General features: G+C 36.1%; 1 protein-coding gene across 7 annotated transcripts in view; it reads left to right on the top strand.

Annotated features, from left to right (window-relative positions):
- Positions 1-23190, top strand: part of LOC102094577 (coagulation factor XI) — a 139709-nt gene extending 116519 nt beyond the window's left edge. Inside the window, exon 20 of one of the 7 annotated variants that reach the window (XM_065061125.1) lies at positions 20047-23190. The gene's annotated coding sequence lies outside the window, so the exon portion shown is untranslated. The remainder of the gene's footprint in view (positions 1-20046) is intronic. The other 6 variants (XM_065061124.1, XM_065061126.1, XM_065061122.1 and 3 more) reach the window with 6 other exon arrangements.
- The last annotated feature ends 1293 nt before the right edge of the window (positions 23191-24483 follow it).

Here is a 24483-nt window from a genome sequence, read left to right as displayed (position 1 = left end):
TATACCCTTGTCAGTATTTTAAAAGCTATATATTAATTTTAGGAAATCACAATTTTCTTTTTTGAAGGCAAATATGCTTCTAAAACAATGTGATATGACTTTCTCTTGGCTTTGTGTATGTGTCTGTACGCATATATATTTTTCCCTAATCTTCACTCACACTTCTTAGTCATATATTCACTGCGGTCTAGTCATTTCATCTTCAGCAAACTTGATCTGACCACACGTGAAAAGGTTGTGCCGGTGAGAAAATGTGATTAGGACACATGATAGTTCTTGGGATGTAAATCCTCTTGATATTAAAGGGAGAGGGAACTCACTGGAGTGTGACACAGCATGCCAAAACCTCCGAACAATGTCCCTGGACCATACTGTAGAATATTTAACTCAATTTCTATTCATGGCTAAATAGCTACAGACAATAGATAATATGAAAGAGCTTCTGCTTTAGCAATTATCTGAAGTGCCACAGTCAATGTGTTCAAAATTGGAAGAATTTTAAGTGTCAGGCACCCTAATTTGTAATTCTTCTTAGATTAAGCATGTCTATTCCATCCATGAAAACTATGCTTAGGGAACATTTTGTGGGTTGAGACCTTGAAAACTGAAGACATAGTAGATTTTTGAGTGTTTGTCCACTGAGTGCAGTAAGTGGCACAAGATCCTGTGGCAAAATATGTAACCATATAATTATGAACTGCTTGTGCCATGAGCAAGCATAGCTGGGAATGCTGAGACAAGTACAAACCTGGCATTTCTTAAACACAGAGAAGGTAACAGCAAATTAAATAACATTCTCTGAATGTAATACTTTTCTGTATGTTAGTTTCTTGACCATCTGTTAAAATGTAAAATCAAACTATCTTTTCTGTACAATTACATCTGTATATATGATCCATGGAACCTGTTCTACTAAGATAAAGCCTTTTTGCTGAGGTTTTAAACCTGCTTCTATATAGAGCATCACTGCTTGCTGGCTGCCAGCTAGAAAATAAAGTTGGATAGAAATTTTTCTGAAGCATGTTATTGGACATGGTCTCAGGCAACCACATATAGGTGGACCTGCTTGAGCGGAGGGTTGGATCAGATGACCTTCATAGGTCCCTGCCAACCTCAGCCAGTCTGTGATTCTGTTAAGATTAATTACGTATTATATATGCTTTATGATAATTTCCCAAATTTTGTCAATTTGTTAGGATGAATTCAACAATTTCCATTTCATTGGGGCAGTATTTCTGGTTTTGATTTTCTAGTATCTGTGTGTTTCTAGTTAGATCATTTTCTGAAAATTCCAGGATGGCCTGATCTGACTTACAACAAACTACAACATATATATGTATATATATATATATATAAAACTTTTATTTTTGGGAGGATTGTTTTGATTCATTGAGTTTTCATCTTTCTGCTGTTTCAAAATTACTATGAATGAATATAGTAAACAGGAAGTGATACAATATTAATACCAGAGGACTTTGCTATGATTATTTTTATTGTAACCTTACGTTCAAATGAATGTGTGCTTTATTTCTTCCAAAACTTCAGAGAGTATTTTTGAAAATATCAAAGAAGTTAAGTTGTGTTATGCCATCATAACAGTAGCTAAAGGCATTTGTAAAGAATGTAAAGATTTAAATATAGAAAACACAGGCTTCCTACAGCTGAAATTAGAATAATTCATTCAAAAGAGAGAAAAATACACCTTTCAGTTTTCATGAAATGAAAATATAAATGAAAAATATGGTGCCAAGGGCAGTCATAATGTTTACGCACTAAAATGTCAAATTTTCCAATGAATTGCCTCACAATTTTTTTTTTTTGTGACAACAGTTACATTATGTGTCTGTAAGAAAGAATGAGCACACATCACAGGGGAAAAGTTTATAAGGTTTTTGAAAAAAATTTTAAAGAAGAATTATATTAACTTGTTACCAGGTCTTGTTAGATATATTTGCCGTTCTGCTGAGAAAAGATGTAAATTCTGGAGCTGCAACCTGGTTTCTGTACCAGTCATGTAGACTTCAAACAAATGGAAAGAGATCACCTTAAATTTAACTCATGCCCACTTTGCAATAAGCCAGGGAGAAAGATGCATCTTCTAGATGCATCTTTTCTTTCATGAAAGCTAACAAAAATCTGGAGGTGCTGTGTATTTGTGCTGACAGGAGAGAGGGACAGGGAATTGGGAAAGTAAAACAGCAAGGTGATTGCTGAAATTTCTGGGTGCTAAGATCATAAGACAAGCTGTAATGAGACAGACTACCAGGTCATGCAGCAAATTCCATGTGTCTGACAGTGGACAGACAGCAACAGTTACGTAAGAGAAGAGTGTAAGAACAGAAGTGCCCAGATTCTAATAATTAACATCTTAGAAACTTCCTGAATTGGTGTTTCTAGTCACATCTTGCAATTTAATCAATGTTTAGACATATTTATACTCTGTCCTTCAAAGTGTCCTGGTTGGAAGAATTCCACAATGTAACTGCGCTACTCAAACAGAGAGGTTTTGTCCATTTTAAACTGTGTGCATAAGTATTTTGTCTGGTGTCTTCTACTTCTGTGTTACAAGAACTGTGACTAATGCACTTTATCCATAGCATTTAGTTTAGAAGATCCAGTTTAAACTGAGATATTAATTTTTAAAATGCCAAAATATACCTGGTAACAGTAATAATAGAAAGATTTTGTTACTCTGCTATCTAAATTACAATTGGCTGTTGCAGGTGAATAAGGTCATTGACCTTCAGATTGCACATAATCTTTAGAACATCTTTCCAGTTAGTTTACTTTGTTTAGGGCACTCCACAATACTGGAAATATAAATCTTCTCAATAATGATGGATTAGATCTGGTAGGAAACTTTCTGTATCAGTATCTCTGTGAGAATCAATGAGCAGCTGAATATTGACAAAACAGCCTTCCAGAGAAAAAAAATTATAATTGTCTAGAAGTGTGTCTTTTTTTTTTTTTTTTTGCGAGAAGGAAAAGGGAATCTCTATTTATGCTTGAGAGGTTTCAAGAATCTCGGATGTGTCTTTCTAATGCGTTTACAGATATATTGTCCATTACAAAAAATATCTATATTTAGGGGCTCCTAATGCTCACCAATGTCAGTGGGAAAAGTGAACACAGAGAACCTTGCAGAACCAGAACTGAGCTGGAGCTCCAAAGGGCAAGGTCAGCGTTATAGTCATGGACCTATTGTGGTGTAGCTGCTGTAAAATGTTCAGCAGCTGAGACATTTAGATAATCCACAGATAAGATTACATCAGCAAAACCAGTCATTTTTAAATTAAAAAAAAAAAGCAGTATCGCTTCATTTACTTTTTTTTTTTTTTAAATATAATTTTCCTTGCTACAGTGCTTCTGGGTAATTTATCAAAATGGAGTTATCAAATAAAATCTAGCATGTTTTGACTGTGGATGATGGTTAGTGCATGGAGGAGCAGGGAAAGGGTAGAAACAAATTAGCATGGACCTTCGAAAAAGTAGGGATAATAGGTCACCTAATAGACTACACAAAAATGCTCCCCACTATGCAAACATTTATTTATGAGGCAGGAAACAATCTTTTTGCCCTGAGTGGAATTGCTCACACGTGCATAACAGCACACTACTATGAGTACAGATACGTACAATCTGTCAATCATTTGGGTTTGAAAATGCGATGAACGTTGGGGTTTTTGATTTTTTTTTTTTTTTTTAGTTTATCCTGGCCTGTGCTATAAGCTTTATTCATAGGAAGATAAAGGATTACCCAATTCAACAATTCTTCTGTTACTGGTGGAAGACAATTGTTAGTGCAAATGAACAGCAAAAGAGCTATGATTGTGGAATCAACTAGGTATGCTTGTAGGTGACAAGGCACATTGAAATTTTGAGAGAAAAGAAAACAGAGATGTCGTAGATGTCCACAGGTGGTTTTGTCTTTGCATGGCAGTTGCAATGAGAGGACAGAAGTGTTTGAAGGGAACACTCAGGCTGGCATTTTTAATGAATGAGAGCCTGAAACTCGATACACAGTGGGGAGTAGTAAGACAGGTAAAAAGATAAGCTATGAAAGTGAGATGAAGCTGTTTGAACACATTGCAGCAGAAGGTACTGAGGTCCCAGGCCTGGGTATTTATGCATGTTGCCCTTCCCTCAAAACACTCCACTTCCATGAAGAAGGTTTTTCTGATGGAAGTATAACCATGTCGATTTTCCCACTGGTTGTACTTTGTGGCCTATTTATAATAGAGCTGTGGCAGTGTGATGTACTTCATGTTCTTGCAGTTATAAACGTGTGCATAAATGAAAAACTATAATGCCTGTTGAAGGCGTTTTCTCATATGCCTTTAAATCAGGAAGTCATCAAGGACAGTAAGTCACTGGAACACTTCAGTTATTCATGTCTAGTCTATATTAGTATTTCTAATACATCACATTTATCAATAGCACTAAACAATAAGATCTGGCAAAAATAAAGCTTATTCAAAGGGATTCATCACCTTGAATACCTCCATGAGTTCCAGAATTTATAACACTTCAATTCCTAAGCTTTTGCGTCTCATGACTGGAATGTTTACTTCATCTGGAACATCATACAGTGCATCTCCCTTCTTCATACATCTACTATTTCCCAAGCTGTTTATGTGATGTCTCACAGAGGTGAACTAACACAGTAGCCTTTCGCTAATTTGGGGAAGGAGCACTTATTTGGAACCCTATTCTTCACACTTCCAGTTGCTAATGAGACTGTAGGAATAATTTCATCTTAATTTGGTTTGAAAATGGCCTCTCGATCCAAAATTCATTTTGGGATACTGAGGGATCGGCAGGCAGACAGTGCAACTTGGAAACAAGGCTGAAAAGCTAACTAGTCATTGACTTACTCTAATAGGATTTTGTCTACCCAGACACTCTTTTGTAACTTCACAGATTAAATGGAGAAACCTTTCCCTTGTGTCAGTATGGAAGAGATGCCTGACAATAGATAATCTTAATTTTAAAAAGGCATTTTAAACAGTTTCTTTTTCTGCATGCTTTTTCAAATTATAAGTTATAGTTAAGCTTTTACTGTTGATGTGTTTAATTCTGAATTGCCTTTGGGAAGTCCACAGAGAAGGTTACTGCTGTTGCCTTAGTGGTGAAATGGAAAATAAAAACCTCCTCAACTGTCAATGGAGTATTCACATCCAGCAAAGTCCCTAAGACATTCCTGATACCTTTGTTTTTTTCCAGTGGCATCTAGGAACTTCTGAGCTATTTGTGTTTAATGGCAGTGATTTACAAGTACTATCTTCACTCAATTTCTATCCATTGTTTGTGATTGTGGGGGATATAAATCGGTAACCAAGATGGTTCCCACCAATTTCCTATGGTTCAGCAGGAAACACCCTTGGTCACCCAAAGCCTGTATTGAGATAAAGCTCTTGATAGACGGAGCTGCAAACTTTTCCTGCTGATCTAAAAAAAAGCACATCTTTGAATGGCATATTTTATGAACAGTGCATTGTCTAGTTACCATGTAGTCTTCCTGGGGAAGGAAGAATATACATATCAACACCGATGGAAAAGATATTAGCTGTGGAGCATTTGCTTATGAAAGAAGTCACTGAATGGTGATCTGAGTCTTATTTGTAGCTGCTATAAGTAATAATATTTTCATAGAAGTAAATGTTCCTACAGCAGTTTACAAACTGCTTATAATATTAATCAGGACTGATAAAGTCTCCTATATAGCCAAGGTCATGCTATTGCAAAGAGGTAAGCAGGTAAGCAGGTCCTGCTTTAATGAGATAGTAATTGAAATGGACAAGAAACAGAAGTAAAATAAAAGAATACATGCATAGGGTTGTTTTTTTGTTGTTTGTTTGTTTTAATGACCAAGTAAGGTGGAAAGATCAGTCAATCTTTCAACATAAACAATGGTTCTGATGTGGGTAGTTTTGTTTTACTGTAGTTAGGGGTTTTGAGCCTTCTTTATTTTTTGCATTTGAAATCTGCTATTAAGTTTCAGACCGTAAAGGGGAATAAATTCACTCATTTCCTGACCTAGTTAGAGGGCTGGAAACCGTGTTTAAAATGGAATTTTAAAATAAATGGCTGTAATTCATGCACTTCCTAATATGTTAAATTTGTAAATTGGGACATCTAGTACTCAGAAAATGAAATAAAAATAGAGATATTTTATGAGATAAATGAGTACAAACCTAACTCTGTAAAAATACGTTGCATTAGGAGGTCTTTTTGGAGTTGCATTAGAAAAATGTTGACTACTTTTTTACTTAAAAAGACCTAACTTTTTAAGGAGATAGTCCTAATGACATGCACATTATCATGATCACTGTATTAAAAAAATAACAGAAGCATCTGATTTTATGCCTATATACAGCTGAATTCCTACCGAAAAAGGAAAACAGAAGTTTTTTTGTGACCCTTCTTATCACAGAGACATTTTTTGCATCATGTAGATATTTTCTTTTCCCTTCCTTTATTGTAGAAGTCTCAGGCATAGAAAGCATGATATTTGCTTTCTTGCTTCTTCTGTGATTTTATTTTTACGTGTAGGGTCATTCAGACTATCATTATGAATACAAATTCTTCTGAGCACTTTGAAAAGGACAAGAACTGAGGGATATGCCAAAAATAATGAATGTCAAATGTTTCCTGTAGCTAAAATAATTCTTGTTTCCTCTGCACTTTAGAGTTGCAGCTTTGCAGAATTCCTCCAGCTTATAAACTTTCCCATGTCCAAAAATTCATATCAAATCAGGAAGATTTCATCTAAGTTTTGTATACATATGCATTATATACCTCTATTATCAGATCCAGTATTATTTCTCCTGTTTCTAGATTTTCCAAATAAATAGCAGATTATGAAATAACAAATATTTTAATTTGAAATAAAGGAAATACCCATGAAGTATAGTGTTCTATAAGTCTTGACTCCAGCAATTACTCAATCAAGACTTAAACAGTCACGTGACTTTGGTGAATAAGAGTATATAAATACTAACACATATATAACGGCAAGTCTTTGGGCAGAATTCTAGATAACCTATTCCACTTTGGAGTATCTTACATATTATGCATCAATTTACATTACCTGCCAAATACAAAACACCAAGAATCTCAAGAAACATCAGTGCTTAGTTCCAGGAGAAGTTATGACATATCAAAAACACATACTGTGAATGTCCAGTTCCTGATGTATTTTCATGATTCCCTCTTGAACTGCAGTGTGAGAGAACCTCTGCTCATCTCATTCAGAACAGTAGTTCTCACTCAGAGGTTGGCCACTGCTCCGGATAAATGAAAAAGCCTTTGGTGAACAGAAAATAAAATATTCCCTTATTTGCACCTGAGGGCAAGTAAATCTTAAATGATGAGGTGGTACATGATGATGCATCTTGAAGAAGGAAGGTATCCCTTTTTTTTTCTCCACCTCATCTCACTTCATCCTAGCTAAAGTTTGTCCTTCCATCCAGAGGACAACATAAAATGGTGATGCTGTCTTAAGATGTCATGTCCTTTTGCCATACTTTCAGAATTTGACATTATTTCTTTCGTGTAAATCATCTACAAGAAAGTATTTTTATTGGTTAAATGGGCAATAATTATTTAAATATTTTTATTTCAATGCAAATGTATATTTTGGCTATTTCTTGCAAAGATTACAAAAATCCAACAAAGCATAACAAAGGAGAGTGCTATGCCCTTATAGGAACCGTCCTTTCAAATATAGTAGAAAGAGCTGTGAAGCTGAAAGAGCAAATATAAGAAAGGATAGAAATAGCAAAAACAGAGAGAGCTCACAGTGCATTTAATTAAGATGAAATGATTTGAAAGAATTTGGGACTTATATAAACAAAATATGAATTCAATGTTAAAAATTGAAAGCAAACTTATCACATTATAAAGCGACAGATACATGGCACGAAGGAATCATGGTATGTCTTACCAGAAATACTGGCTTAATGTTCTTAAAATTTAAAAAGCCTTTGACTGAGGGAAGGGCTGAGAACAATTATCATAAGCACTTTAAAGCACTTGGATGTGCTCACTCAATTAGTTGAAAGTTTATTCTAACCTAATAAGAGATCCTTTGTGATTTGGTGTTGCTGTTTTTGAAATATCACGTGTCTAATTGTATTCTTATTATGATACTCCCTATGTTTGCCTCCTGTCCTGAATCCCTACCCATCCTTCCCTCCCTGCTACCTTCAGCAAAATTCATTGACTTAGAAAAAAAGAGGTCTCCTTTTCCAGTCTACTAACTTGCCTGGCATGGTCAGACCCACTTGCTCAACTAACAAGGCAAGTCTTTTGACCTGTGCCTTGAACTAAATGTGAGAAAGCCATTATTAGTTTTACCTGAGTAGGATTAAAAAAAAAAAAAAAAGGAAAAAAAAAATGTATCTTACTGAAGCATACACCAAAGAACTACTCTATTTGGAGGGCTAATTAACCAAATGCAGCTTGTTTTGCTTTTCCATGTCTATACTTCTTTTCCATGACTATACTTCTGTTTCCAGCTGTCACAGCTCTAGTTGCTGGAAGAACTCTGTCCTATGCTCTGCTGTGTGGAGTACTGACTGTCCTCAGTGCCTAATAATGCAGAGGCATGAATGCTGTTAGGCATTTAAAAAAAAAATAAATAAAATATATATATATATATATATATATATATATATATTCAACTTTACTGATGTTTGTTAGAGAAACAAAACTTGTGTGTCTTCCTCCTTTGGTGGATTTGGCCCCTCAGCCATTCTGTTTTATTGGCTTCACATGGGAGTTCCACATTTTCTAAATACAAGATTCAAACTTCCTATTGATACGCTTTGTTGTGTATAAATAAGTCTGGATAACATCACCCACATTTCACTTTCTTGAGCAAAATCTCTTTTATAGTTGATATTTTGTGATGTCATTTTGGCTTTTTATCCTTCTCCTTTTCTGGGCTTCATTTTTCCCTTTCTCATGCGTAAATGCACACTTCCACAGAAAATCACCAAGAAAGCAGAAAACTGCTCTGACTCATCTTGCTTACTGGCCTTAGTGCTTGTATCAGGTCAAAGTAGAAGAAAGAGGGGTTAGTCTAACATAATTTTAACTGAAAGAAAGAGTTGAAAAATGGTAAAATAACAGCTGAGAAACACCCTTGACTGTACCAATAGTTTTTTGTAGTGTTTTCTGTTTGTTTGTTTGTGTTTGGGTATTTTTGTGCTCTTTTTGTTTTGTTTTGATTTGGTTTTTTTTCATTCTTTCATTGTGTGAAGGAATTGTAATCTAAACTCCAGAGACTTTCTCTGAAGGAATGGCCTGCATTCAGTTGCAAGATAACATAAAAAATTCTGCAAATAACTTCAGAAAATGTTTAAAAACGTGAGAAAAAATCAGCTCTGTGCACAGTATTCTGTATACAAACTACACCTTAAATTCTGTGATTAGCTCTCTGAATGTGAGAAGTTTGTTACTAGCAAATTTTCAATTTTCTTATAAAATTTATTTTCATAATATAATAGGTTGTAGGAAAACAGTGACGGCTCAGCACTATTTTAGTCTCTGCACGTGCTATGAATGTACCAAAAGTCAGGTAACCCTGCAGTCAGACAGAAGCTGGTAAGGCATGATAAGAAAATATTGGTGAAAAACATGGCCATAATCTTTCCCCAGCCTAGAAATATAATTCTTATATTCCAAAGCTTTGGGTTTCCCTTATGAAAAGTAGGAAATTTCCATTTGACACAGGAGTATTCCTAGGTAATATACGGCAATACTGTGTTCAACAAGTGCCTCGAGCAGAATGGATTGTAACCATAATACCAGATGGGATACAACCAAGGGTGCTGAGGGAGCTAGTGGAGGCGATCACTAAGCCACTTTCCATTATCTACCAGCAATCCTGGCTAACTGGAAAGGTCCCAGTTGACTGGAAGTCGGCAAACATGATGCCCATCTACAAGAAAGGCCAGAAGGAGGATCTGGGGAACTACAGACCTGTCAGTCTAACCTCAGTGCTGGGGAAGGTCATGGAACAGATGATCTTGAGTAACATCATAGGGCACATACAAGGCATATAAGAGAACCATATTGATCAGGCCCAGTCAACTTGGGATTATGAAAGGCAGGTCCTGTTTGACCAACCTTTTCTCCTTCTATGACAAGGTGACCCAACTAGTAGATGAGGGAAAGGCTGTGGTTGTTGTGTACTTAGACTTCAGTAAAGCCTTTGACACTGTATTCCACAGCATTCTCCTGGAGAAGCTGGCAGCTCATGGCCTGGATGGGTGTGCTCTGCAATGGATAAAGAACTGGCTGGAGGGTCGGGCCCAAAGAGTTGTGGTGAAAGGAGCCAAATCCAGTCAGCAGCCAGTGGTGAGTGGTGTTCCCCTGGGCTCAGTGTTGGAGCCAGTTCTGTTTAATCCCCTTATCAACGACCTGGATGAGAGGATAAAGGGCACCTTCAGTAAGTGCAGATGACACCAAATTGGGTGGGAGTGTTGATCAACTGGATGGTAGGAAGGCCATACAGAGGGTTCTGGACCAGCTGGATCATTGGGCTGAGGCCAGTTGCATGAGGTTTAACAAGGTCAAGTGCCAGATCCTGCACTTGGGTCATAAGAAGCCCAGGCAGCACTACAGGCTTGGGGAGAGTGGATGGAAAGCTGCCTGGCAGAGAGGGATCTGGGGGTGTTGATTGACAGCCAGCTGAACATGAGCCAGCAGTGTGCCCAGGTGGCCAAAAAGGCCAACAGCATTCTGACTTGTGTCAGGAATAGTGTGACCAGCAGGACAAGAGAAGTGATTGTGCCACTGTGCTCGGCACTGGTGAGGTTCCATCTTGAATACTGTGTTCAATTTCAGGCCCCTCATCATAAGAAAGACATTGAGGTACTAGAGAAAGTGCAGAGGAGGGTAACAAAGCTGGTGTGGTGCCTGGAGCACAAGCCTTATGAGGAGAGGCTGAGGGAACTGAGCTTGTTTAGCCTTGAGAAAAGGAGGCTGAGGGGAGACCTTATTGTTGTCTACAACTACTTGAAAGGAGGTTGTAGCATGGAGGATATTGGTCTCTTCTCCCAAGTAGCAAGTGAAAGGACAGGAGGAAATGTCCTCAAGTTGCACCAGGGGAGGTTTAGATTGGATATTAGGAAAAAAATTTTCACAGAAAGGGTTATCAGGCATTCAGAACAGGCTGCCCAGAAAAGTGGTGGAGTCACCATCCCTGGAGGTGTTTAAAAGGCATTTAGACGAGGTTCTTAGGGACATGGTTTAGTGCTAGAGTTAGGTGAGGTTGTGGTTGGACTCGATGATCCTCAGGGTCTCTTCCAACTGAAATGATTCTATGATTCTACAATTCTTAGGTGCACCTTTATTTTTATTTGGCTTTGTTGTAAGCCAGCTGGACATATATTAATTCCTAAAATGACCTCCTAGTTAGCAGTGATCTCAATGAGCTCAGCTTATTTTAGGGCAGCCAAAAACTGAATCTGGTATCAGTCTGTGCAGGTTCAGGTTCATCACTCATTTTTGTCTGTGCAGAGAAGGAAATTTCTCTTGTTCAAAAGCCAGAGAGATTGTGCTCAATTGAGATGGGTGTGTGTGACTGACCACAAGGACTATCAGAGCATGGGATGAAGGCAACTTAGGTCTTACTGGTCTCCTGCAGAATATTGTCTTTTATATCAGACTATCCAGTTCCATTACCTTGGTAACACAAAACTACTGTTCCTCTATTTGCAGAGCTTGGACTAGCTAGGTAACAAAAATGGTTTTGTTCAAGTGTTCCCTACATGTAGAAGAATCATGTGCTATACAAGTGATTTCTGTATTAATGAACAACCAGACTTAGCTGACGTGTTGCCACTCATTTAGCAATGGCTGAATGATTTTGAAGAAAATTATGAAACTACACTTATTTGTCCTGTATCTCATTTAAAATGAAATTAGTTTTTTTTTTTTCAAATTAAATAGAGTTGCGTTGATTTACTTCATTATCCCATGGTGATACTGAAATCTTGCATTTCAAAGCAGTCAAAAGTAAAAATGTTAAAAGCTGTAAAAGAGACTTTGTCATGTCTGTTCTAGCTTGGACCTGTGCGAGCATTGATTGAAATCTCTTTCAAATATCTACTCTTCTCAGACTTGTAAGTCTGACTATTAAGTATATTTCTGATGGAGCACAGTAAATTTTAATAAAACTGCTTACCAATCTGAATTTGCTCAAATATGATAACTAATGCTACATAAAATACTTCAGTCCATAATGGCTTATATCAAAAGTGTGAGTAAAAAACTCTGGCTTATAGCAGTGTGTTCCTTCTTATCTGAATAGATTTCAACAGCTGCTGTGCGTATCACTGACTCATCCCACTTTGCTAAAAGCTTGGTTACACAGATCACCTCTGGGAATAAGGACTTTTATCATAAATGAAAGAAATCATAAGTCAGAGTGTGCTCGTCGAAGCTATACTGGGTCAGAACAGGCTGCTCCTTTAAAGGCTCCTGTTCCACCGCTTACATATTTTCCATATCGTCACTCAGTTGAGTATTGCTACTGACACTGTTGTCACGGTTGTCTTAACATTTTCATGCCAAATCTAACATTAAAAAGAAAATTCCTTTAATTTGCCGCATACAACAGAAGAGGATATTCTTAAAGTTTTGTTTTTAAAATACTAAAAATAGAGAAGCAGCATATTAAGTTTCCATAGTAACTCACATACCAATTCTCACAACTGATTAATGAAGGTAATTCATTCAAAGACATTCTCAATGGCCAGACTCCGAAAGTTTCTCTTGCAATTAAGTACTGTGTCAGCAGCATATACTGAGTGTTCCACATTCATGCCCTTTACAGTTTCCCTGTAAAAATATACATAACTTTAATATTCCTGCCCTATTTTGACAAAAGCTATAAGGATCTCTGCTTCTGAGAGTCATTTAGTAAGTGTATTATTGTGTTATCTCTATATTGGCAATGTATGTATGTGGCAGACTGCTGGAGGAAAATAGCCTGTGTCTATTTATATAGAGAAATGACTCCAGGATATGTCTAGCAGTGACCTTGCTTTCCAGCAAACAGCAAGGATAAATTCTTGAGTACTGTTTTTCATCCTGGAAATTTTGCCTAAATAGAAATACTTCAGATTTCAGACTTTTTTTTTCTCTGTATTATAAAAGTTTTATACTTAAAATAGTTTTGTTTGTTTGTTTGTTTGTTTTTGGTTTTGTTTTTTTAAACAAAAACTGAAGATTCCAATATCTACATTTATTGTTGCTAAGCAGTAAAATGATATGCAAGAGGCATATAGTTAGCAACAAATGTGTTCTCAGATTTATTTTAGAGTTTGTGCAGGAACCTGTTCTAAGATTAAATGTTTCAAACTTGCGTTTAATGTCTTTTCCCTGGCTGACCTTTTTTCTTATATGTAAGCATTAATCCTCCACTGCTGCCACTGAACAGTCAGCTTACACTTCAGTTGTCATCTTTCCTGATCACCTGTACAATTATGGCACGTTTTACAACACACTAAAAACTGATTAACATTCATTTATTTTGAAATATTTAGCTGTAACTTTGCTCTGTGTAGTGTGTACTGGTTTTTGTTTGTACAAGCAGATACTTAATACCATGCTGGTTAAAGCATTTATAGAAATTGCAGAAGGCTGGTTTTACTTTGATTTTGTAGCAGCTGGTGCTAAAGTGAATAGATCCAGCATACGTTAGGGGAGGCTTATTTAGACAGGAAAATTTACCTACAGTGAATACTTCTATTATTTGTTCTAAACATAGTGATATATTCCAAGTAACTCCTGGAAACTTGGGAATTTTTCCTCCTCCTATGCAAAACAAAAGCAAATTTCTTTTGAGATGTTGTGGAAAAGTGGCAGATTCTGAGTATTTGCAGCTACATTACCCCTAAAGTCATACCTTCTAGGACAGGACTGATACAATGCTCAGCAAGGTGCAGATGTGCAGTGACATTTTTCAAGACATGCAGTGACTTTTAAGGGATATTCACATTATCTTAAACCAACACCTGAAGTTACGGGTGGTACTATTGCTCAGGTGCAGCATTTCACTGGCAGCTACACGGAGGACTTTTCTTTAAGTGCTTTATCCTGTGGGTAGATGTAACAGGAATATAGGTGTGAATATTTCGCTTTTTTTTTTTTTCATGAAAATTGGAAAAAGATCTTTCATAAAACTTTGATTTTTTTTTTTTTTTTTTTCTGCTATTGGCCTGAGTGAACATGTGTAACAGCAGTTCTGATATTCAGCTTTTGCTTCCTCTGTGCATCGCTTGTTTCATTAAGCATGGGATATATTCCTCTTGAAAAGATATATCCAGCCTCAGGCAAAACTTTCATGCTTGCTATTTTGACACAGAGATCTTAATGGCTATTTTAAGAAAATGCTGTGTTCAAAAGCTGAACTTGATGGTTTCCTCACTGCTATGTTTTTCATCAGTGCACATATTGATGGTGAATTTTATATTTCTTTCCACCTTCAAATACTAACCAGAGGGTGACCTGAGGAATGTAGATGTGTTAGAAGGCTGAGATGATTCTAGATGTTGCATTTTTTCTTTTTTTCATACCGTATAAGTCTACAGCTACCATCTAATCAGTAAGCTGTTGTAAACTGTAAAATCTGTGAAATCAGTAATTTGCTCTGTGTTCAAAGGTGTAGCTTTTATCTCAGAACAGTCCAACGTATTACTCCATACCTGACTAGCTGAGTTGCACAGAGATGCTGTTACTTATGTATGAAAACCTAATGTGTTGACAACTAGACAATACATTGTTTGGACGCAGTTATATTGTCACACATGCTTTTGCTATTTTTATATTACTCAGAACATGACTGTGGAAGAGCATTAAGTAAAAATTGCCTATGTGCAGCCATATATATAATATATACCTACACTGATATATTTAGTGATATGGATATATATAGATATACTGAAAAATATATCAATAATACAATCCGTTGCACAATATAACGTGTTATAAACCACACCTTCGATCAACAGTAAAATATATTCTTTCTCCTAAGGATGTTTATTGTTCAGACATAAATAGGGAAGGTCAGTTAGGAAATATTTTGCAGTTCTTGCATTCCTGATTGGCTCCTAATCACATTCTGGCACTTCAAGGTTATCACTGACATCTTAAAATAAATATATCTGGTGACTGTAGGGTCCATTCAGTTCTCTGTAACCTCCTTCCTTCTCTGTAAAAGATAAGTTGTAAACCACCTTGCTGGGAATGAAAGATTCTCTGGTATAAAACTCATAGTTGCTTCCATTTCATCACATTTTAAAACATGCTGAAGTTTACACGAGGTTTCTTTTTATTTATCCAGACCTTAAACAATATCACAAATTACTCTATACCTGTGTTCCTGCAGTCAGTGCCTGACAAATGAGTTGGGGAGAAGTTGGAAAGATGGGTCATTGTCTTTTATAGGGAGGGCAGTGAAGTTTCTTCATAAATTTGTAGAGTAGTCAGCCAATTGAATGGCCAGTTCAAATATATCATACTGATTTTAACCTAAACAAATTGCTTTTGAGACAAAGTGCATAATGCAGTCAAGATGTGGAGCTCACTTGTTCTTCTGACCTGCAGACAAGCTTTTTGTTCCACATATTTTGGAATTTTCTTTTGACATAGCCCACATTATGTTTTTGTTTGTTCATTTTTAAAAACAGTGAAAGAATATAGCCATTGGCACTTTCACTGCTTATATAATTTTTTGTTTCAGCAGAATAATTGTGCAGGTATGTTTGCTGATTGCCAGCCTTACAAGTTAACTTTTCGTGTACTTCTTCAGCCAGATATGCTTTCAGAAGAAATAATTAAATCTTGCAATCAAATTATTTGGAAAAATATTTCATTGAAGTTTTTGTCTTTTCTTTCACTTTATAAATCTGCTCAGAAGTACAAACACTAGTTGAATACTCAACATTTGTTGAATATTTCTTGTGTAAACTTTATTACAGTTTGTTTGTTTGTTAGTTAGTTAATTTGTTTGTTTGTTTCCTCTGCCAGGCATACTGTAGATTCTCCAAAGAGAGTGAATAAAATTTGCTTTCTTTAGTAGACTTCTAGAAGCCAAGAGGCAGTACTAAATTTAAAGAAGAAAAATGTTTATTAATGTTTAAAGAGGAAAGGAACAGTAAAGCTGTTTTCCTCATGACTTCTGCTGCAAATGATTGAAAAGCAAGTTTCCATTAACACTATTAATTTAATTGCGCACAAGGCAGTTTCAAGTTTGGATTTCAGGAGTTCTGAGAAGGACAGAGAAATACACAGACTTCATATATCTGTTTGGGTTTTTTTGTCAGACAGTGCTGTAATGAAAAAGCAAATACATTGTGACAGAGGACAGGAAATAGAACAACCCCCCCCCATAAATATAGCTAGGAAGACTTCAAAATATGTTATTTTACACTTGAAGCTCAAGAGTTGGCATTCCCCCAGTGTTTGTTTTTTTCAGATTTTAAAAACTGTTTAAGAGCAGTTTAGCAAATAATGAAGTCGCTCTGTTCCAGTTTGAACACCAAAATGGTGAAATTGCAAATTATGCGCTTCATTCAACTTTTATCATACAGCACAGCTCTCTGGACAGACACCATGGGTTTTCTGACAGGTCCCTGCTCAGGATCTTTCCTTAATGAGTTCTGTGTAATATTTAGGCATTATGATACTATTTTTTCCCACGGTCTTGACTCAGGAAAACCTCCAACTGGAATCAGTGAAAGACTTAGCTGAAGAACTTTGTAAGACACCCTCACAGGCAGAAAAATGTTTTACTTACAGATTTTTGAGGGCTGATGGGGTAAAGACTTCATCTTTGCAGTCTATTGGTGTGTTTTCATGGCTCACCGCTGGGACAATAATGGGGCCTGTCCACAAAACACTCTCTGAACTCTTGATCTGAAGATCATGAAATATTTTTCTGTTGAACTCTGCCTCTCTGTCCACTACTCACTAGCATTAATGTAAGTTGTTATAGTCCAAAGTGTTAAAAGAGTTGCCCTGTGCATGCATTTGCACATTTGTGTTATGGTAATGAGAAACAAAGGTGGCACACGACTTAATATGAATAGTTCTAAAACACAGATGCAATGAACATTAGTTACTTTTTTCTAAAGCTTCATTCTTTTTGGACTAAAACTACTGACATACAAAGTATTCTAGGTTCTCGTGTTTTCCTATTATGTAAACATATCTCAGCCATCTTCATAATAAAATTTGCAATTACACTTCAAGTTTACCAGTGCTAAGATATTGCTTTTCTGAACAGCAGAGCTTCAAATAAGAAGGTCTGTGACACAGTTCCCCATGGTGAAGATAAAAAACAAGAGAAATTCACATCTGACAAAAAAAAATTCTGCACTTGTTGGAGACATTATTAACAAGACAAAGTGTTGCCTTAGTCAGATACTGGAGACTGTTGATATCTAATAACATTGTTTGCTTCAGTTATGGAATATGTAGTATATCAATACCACAGTTAATGCATTAATGCAGTTCCTCTCTTCCCATTTTTGACAGACCAGAATATGGGGGAATGTCTTCTGAAAAAATTAATAAATGCTGTTATGGGTAAAATCTCAAACTTGGACACTTCCATGAAAAAAAAGTGAAGTTATTACAAGCTATTAATAGTAATTATCAATGTGTTTAAAATAATAATCTAGCTGTGGATAAATTAAAAAATAAGTCACCAGGACATAGTGTTAAATCAAGATTACTTCAAATAATTTAAGTCATTAACTAGGGAAACAGTTGATGAGCATCTCCAGAAGCTGATCATTAGCTGGTGATAATTAGCACTTCTATGGAAATGTAGGCTGACATCTCCAACCTGTATAAAATTACTAAGGGTGTTTTGCCTGTAGCTACGGTTGACCATTACCTGTGCAGTTCACACAGGAAGAAACATCTCTGAGCAGGCTGCATACCTCTAATCTTTCAGTTGTTCCTTTCCTTGTGGTTTAAAAGGTATAGAGATCCTGTGCAAATAACAACCCACTTATTTCTAGAAATTCAATAACATTTCTGTGTAATACCATAAATTTCCAGTGTTCTTGAACTTCAGATGTGTTTGCATATTAATGATGCTGTTATGAGCATTATAGCTTAACTTATTATTTTTCAAAGTGCAAATTTTATAAACTGAATGTATACGTTTCATTGTAGACAGTGATAAAAAGCCTTTGTCAAAGATAGGAGTGACTCTAAATTCTGTCATGTTAGACATATGAGATAAAGGGAGAAAGAGAACAGTCTTATAAACTCAACAGGAAGTGAGATATATATTCCCTTGTTGCCAGCTACATGTATGACCAAGGACACAGATTTAAAACAAAATACATTTCATTCAAGACCTATTAGTTTTGGGGCAGCAGACTATAGAGATATTTTTTTATATATCTAAATGAGGAGTTAGTTATCAACATGAGTAATGTCTAACGGCCAAACCTTTAATAGTGTTTAAACAGTAACCAGAAATGATCAGATGAATGTAGTAAAAAACGCCTGCTGGTTTAAGTGGTCACATCTGAGACAGGGTGTGAACATTTCTGTGACTCTACCTCCTGATAGCTTTGAAAATCCATGCACAGATCTTTCAGTTTTAGCAGATGGTTTCCATAAAATTAAGCCATTTTAGGAAAAGTTGGTCCCATGCCCATCTTTCTGTTTATAATAAAATTTAAAAGGTGGCTACATTTATATCTGCGGGGTATTGCTTTTAGTGTGTCGGTATTGTGTTTTAACACTCTTGGGGGAAAAAAAAACTAGAGAGGAGTATAATTTTGATTATCCAAATCTTTGGAGCTCTGTATCAGTGAAAAATTTGCTTACCCACAATTATGTCTGTGAAATACGAATTTTTGCTCCAGCAAGCAGTCTTGAAAAATGCACATAAGAAAGCTGAAGTGCTTGGGCGGGGATATAGGAGGCAGCAAAACTCTTTGAGTCAGTGTGTCTCCAGGGCACTAAGGGAGATACACATCCTCTTCTTACATCTGAGCCAAAGATTCCAGGTCTGCCCTCCACATGACAGCAGTCCCCTTGCAATAATTTCATCACTGCCTTTGTGCCACCCTCACACATTAAAAAGTCATTAGATGAAACTCTTAAAAAAGCATGAGATTGAATACAGTAATAACCTACATCAGGTTTTCGTTTTTTTTTTTTTTTTTTTTTTTTTTTTACTTTTAAGCTTCTAGGGTTTAATTTAATCTTTAGCTATGAGCAACCAGGAGATTATTGCATAATTGCCCAATATCAGTTGAGTAGCTCTGTAGTCTTTTGAAGCAGCTGGACATCTAAAAGGTCTGACTCTGCTTTTGCCTAATAGATGTGTCAGCATGAAGCCATCTGATGGACTTCATTTTTTCCTGTTCATTTTCATAAAATTACATAAAGTAAAATAACGTTTAAGGGACAGGAAGAACATGAAAAGGCTCTTAAAAACACAGCAGGACACATCCTGTGTGAACGGTCCTTCTGCAAAAGTGCTGTTGTCTTTGGGCACAGCCATCAGTCTCTGCTGTTTCACACAGGTGAAATGCAGCATTCCAAAGAGGCACAAGTACATACGTTATCATGGGAAAGGGTGTAGTCCTGACCTTAGCATGTGCAAATTCCATATACCTGCTCTGTACAGGCTGATGTTAGAGCTCATAAAAAATCCGTTAAGTTAGACAGTGAGAAACAGTATCCTGCCTATTGTTTGTCAGCCTGTTGCCCCTAACGCTCCTAGGAGCATTTTTCCATCAGTAAATGAAACACAATAAGAAGCTATCAGCATACTATTTAGGAACACAGAAGAAAGGACTGTGTCAGATGGACTTTCGTCCTTACCGGGAAGGGCCAACATTAACACTTTCCCAGCTTCTCCCGTGTTGATTCCATAGCAGTGGCATACTTCTGAGGAGGGCCAAGGAAGGCCTTTCAAAAATTAAATGCTCCCCAGCTTACTTCAGCTGTTTGAATGTGTCTATTGATCACATTTTTGACACTGTATCCTCCTTTCAGGAAGAAAGACAGAGGAAAGCAGACTAATGAAGCATCGAGGAGGACTTCTGATCAGCTGAAGGGGCAAGAGGAGCAGCTGGCAGTGACCACATTCAGTGTAGCAGTCCTATCACCAGAGCTCATTCCTAGAATAACAGCCCTACCAGCAAATAGGTAGCTGTTTTCATACTATTATAGTTTTGCTTATCTAAGACAACAACAAATGGTACTATATCAGTAAACAATGCTAAATCAGAAGAGTTAAAACTGTTTTTACAAGGTTTGATGACATATTGAACTTGATTATTTTTAAAATCCATGTATAATTCCTCCAATCCTCATTTAATGAAAAATAAAAGTATTGCAAAGTGGTAGCAGCTGCTTTAGGCAATTTAAAACCATGACTTTGCCAACAGAATTACTTTTCTTTTCTGCTGTCATTGTAATTTGACTTCAAATTGCATTTTAGTGGCTATTACTCTGGGTTAAACTTTTTGCTTTTCTATTTAAAATTTTGCAGGCTGAAGGAAAAAAAATCACATTCTTCACTTACCCCTCTTTAACAAAACAAATGATACAGTGTCTTTTTTTCTTTCTTTTTCTTTCTTTTTTTTTTTTTTTTTTTTTTTTTTTTAAGGTTCCTTTCTAATAAAAGACTTAATACCCAAACCATGCCTCTGTTGTCTGATAACTTATGGAGCACGAAGCATGCTTATATCTTAAACTTGTTTTTCGTAATGTATAAATGTCCTTATGTATATACTCCTTGTCAGTTACTACAATATTAAGAAAGTTTGAGTTTGTCACTTGGATATAACTGGAATATTCCAAGGAAAAGAGAAATTCAGACTTTGACTGACAATTAGATATTGGCAGAGTAAATGACAATGCAATGACTTGCAGCACTAATTTGAAAAGAAAAGAGCTGCTTTCAGGAAGAAAGAAAATAATGGCTTTTCTTTTATATTCACTGTAAAGATTTTTACTAGACAGGTTCTTAGCTCTCTTGCTGGTCACTGTTGGAGCAAATGGCCTGACCCAGTGTGATTACAACCTCTTAGGGTGCTAGACCCATGATTTTTCTAACACCTGGAATTAAGAGACTGGTCCTGGTACCTAGCTCATATCTACCCTTTCCATCTGTACTTCCATCTCCTTGGGCTGTTACAGTATTTGTAACCTGCTTGTATTTTAGGCCACACTTACTTAAGCCACATGAGCTTCCCATGCTATGAAGAAACGTTTGCTGAAAAGTAATCTCTCTAACAACATTGATTGGTTATTTGGTTTACTGCTTGTAATCACTAATCTAAACTGGCTTCAGTAAAACTCTCCATCTGTCTGATCCATAAACTTCTCTGAGCTGTTAAACTAAGCTGGTTAGGATGCCATGATACACAGCTTGCTTTTGAATACCAGTGTGTACAGTTGCAATATTAGAAAGTATTAACAGTTAGATGTCGAGTAGACCTTTGTATCTTTAAAGTATTGTTTGACAATAGAAGAAAAAGAGCAAGGAGCATTGCAGGTGCCATCATGTTTGCCCATATAGTTTGGAAATTTGATCTGGAACTAAAGCCAGAAGCAGCTTTCAGAATATTGCTGTTCTAAATCATTTGCTGAAAAACAAGTCACTGAGATATGACTTCTCATATTTTGTGGATTTATGACTCACTGAGATTTCTGTTCTTTTTTTCTAGTATGTACTTTAATTATTAAGGGTTACTGTGATGCCTGCTTTGGTCTTTACTTTTGAGCTGATATTGTTTAAGAATAGTATAGATGTAAATATCACCGACAAAATGTAATCCACAAACATAGACTGTGACTGTAACTCAGAAATGCTGTAACTGGTTAAATTTCAAAGCCAAGAAGCAAAGTAATTTTAAGTAAGTTTATTAATATAAACTGCAATATTTTAAACATAACAACTCTTTTGTAGGTTGTAAGGAGTACATATGATCTTGCAGAAAGAGAGTACATTTTATATGTTGCTATGATGAGATTTTGATTTTATCAGTGGTTGTATGATGAATACACTTTCCCCATCTCTAATATTTTGAAATAGCATTTACCAGTAACTATTTTTTCCTCTAAAATTAATCTGAATGAGATCCAAACTCTTCACTTTGCTATATAGAATAACACAAAAGAGTAATTCAGCTCTGAAATTAAAATCCCGTCTTCGCAGGCACCTAGTACTTAGATGATTTCCATTCCAAACTACAGTGTTGTGAGGTATTCTCTAAGTTTCTTTACAAAGAAAAAAAAGGAGTTTAAATTTTAAAAATTTCATTTGCCTTTCTATCTGTCTATGTGGGTAATATTCACATGATTTAAATGTTATCCATACTAGACCGTATCAGACTTTGGAAAAAGAAAGCACCTGGTCTTCTATACTTAAAATTGTGTCTGCACTGTTTTCTGAAGTTAATTTTCCTTCAATTCTGCTTTTGATTGAATCAGTTGCTAAAAAATTAGTGTGCCTGAAATTAGATTTTCTTTTTAAAAAAGAGAAATATGATAACCTGAGGAAAAAAGCCTAATCCTTAAATATGCTCTAGAATAAAAAACACAATGAGTTTTTCAAGTGTCCAAGGATTATTTCCTTCTTTTCTCATGAGAGAAAATGTTTACACAATTCCACATCACACATCTTTCTATGTGTGGCTATACATTTGAGGTTGAGTCAGTTTTCCCAAGAAGTAGGCTCTAAAAATGTTTTGGAGTAGACACTTAATAGTTGATTAGAAAATAAAATTTTAGTCTTTACCATTAAGGGTTTATTTGTTTGTGGTTTTATTTACTGCTAAGTGTCTAATAAAATACTAGGGCCTTCATTCAATTTCCAGCTGATGGAGGTGAATGGATTAGAGTGGAGAATTAGGCAGTATGGAAGGATTAGAGAAGGTCTGCAATGGAGAGGACCTGTGGCTTTTACCTTTAGGCTACAGACAAACTTGCAGAGTTTCAGGGATAATAATTTTCATATATACCTTAGCTAAAAGAGACAATAGCAAGATATACAGGCTGTACAAAACAGCAGGAGATACAGAGGAGACACAAACACATGGTTAGCTGCAGAGTATCTTGATTGGAGTCTCTTGAGCAGTTGGGGAACTTGCTCAATCAGAAGTTGAGCCGTGGAAATTAAAGCAAACTTTGTAACTCCTCGCCAAACCCTGAATGTCTTATTGGTAAAGCTCATGTTTCAGCCTACATCAGGTAATGTATAAATATCTTTATGCAAAACAGCAGATACCTGGAATTGCAATGTCAGAACAGTAGCCAACATATCCCTAAATATGTAAACCTGAGTTCAAGTTATCCAATGGAGATTTAGAGAAGTTCCACTGAATATGTCTGTTAGCACCATTTCTACTTGCATTGTTTAATGCAAGAATCATAAGTTGTTACCCAAACTTGCATACCATTTACAGTTGCAGTTCACACAGTCATGTTCCAAATAGCTGTGACCTCATCTGCCTGTAAAGGTAATGTGTAAAAAACTATGTATTTACAAAGCACATAGAAAATTTTCAGTATTTTACTCATACAAAAGTTGTAAAAAACCCCTAGTTTTCTATGAAACCATACACAGTCACAAAATCAGTGACGTTTAGACATCTACCTGGATTTCTGTCCTTGGAATTATCATAAAAATATGAACATTTTCATACAAAGCCAAGTAATTCTATGAAATCTTCTGATGAACTATAACAAGAAATCAAAGCAGAACATGAGTACAGAATCGGCATTATTTTCATAGCTGGTCATCACATATTAAGATGTCTGCTGCCTGTCATATGGGTGAGGTCATTTCAAATCAGATTTTATCAAAGTTTGCTCACACTCTTCACATTAATTTTATTAAGATACATGGCTGATAAAATGAAAAGGCACCAAATTTTACTAGGGTGAGGGAGAGAAGGAAGCAGATGAATTTTGCAGAAGAACCTAAAGAGTCAGGAAAGCCCAAAAGAAAAGAACAAACTGAGTGTGTAAGAGAGGGAGGACAATCTAGGTAGGCCCTGGAGGGAGATGGGAAAATTTATTTGGCAGAGAGAGAAAATTTCCCAGTACCATAGGAATATGATTATTCTTCTGGAAAAAATAAGAGATCATCTGGAAATACTGATGTAGATACCCTCTGCATATCCCCTGACTGGCCAGAAACTGACTTAAGTCTGTGGGAGGCTACTTTCCCTACAGTTAAAATTTGAACTATCAGTCCAAGTGTCCACAGAGGGGCTAAACTCCAATTTTCCATAAGTTGTCAAAAAAAATAGAGAGTGATAGAAATACTTGCATAGTATTGGGATTCATACACAGAGCTCATTTATTCAGTTTTGTTCTTTCCACCTCTATATGTGTATTTTAAATGAAAAAGGAATGACCAGATTGAAATAAATACCTAAAGATGGTGACTACTTGAGAGAGTGTGCCCACAGCATTCTG

Source organism: Columba livia, chromosome 4 (genome assembly GCF_036013475.1).
Source record: "Columba livia isolate bColLiv1 breed racing homer chromosome 4, bColLiv1.pat.W.v2, whole genome shotgun sequence".
NCBI lineage: Eukaryota > Metazoa > Chordata > Aves > Columbiformes > Columbidae > Columba > Columba livia.
This window is presented reverse-complemented; position numbering and strand designations above follow the sequence as displayed.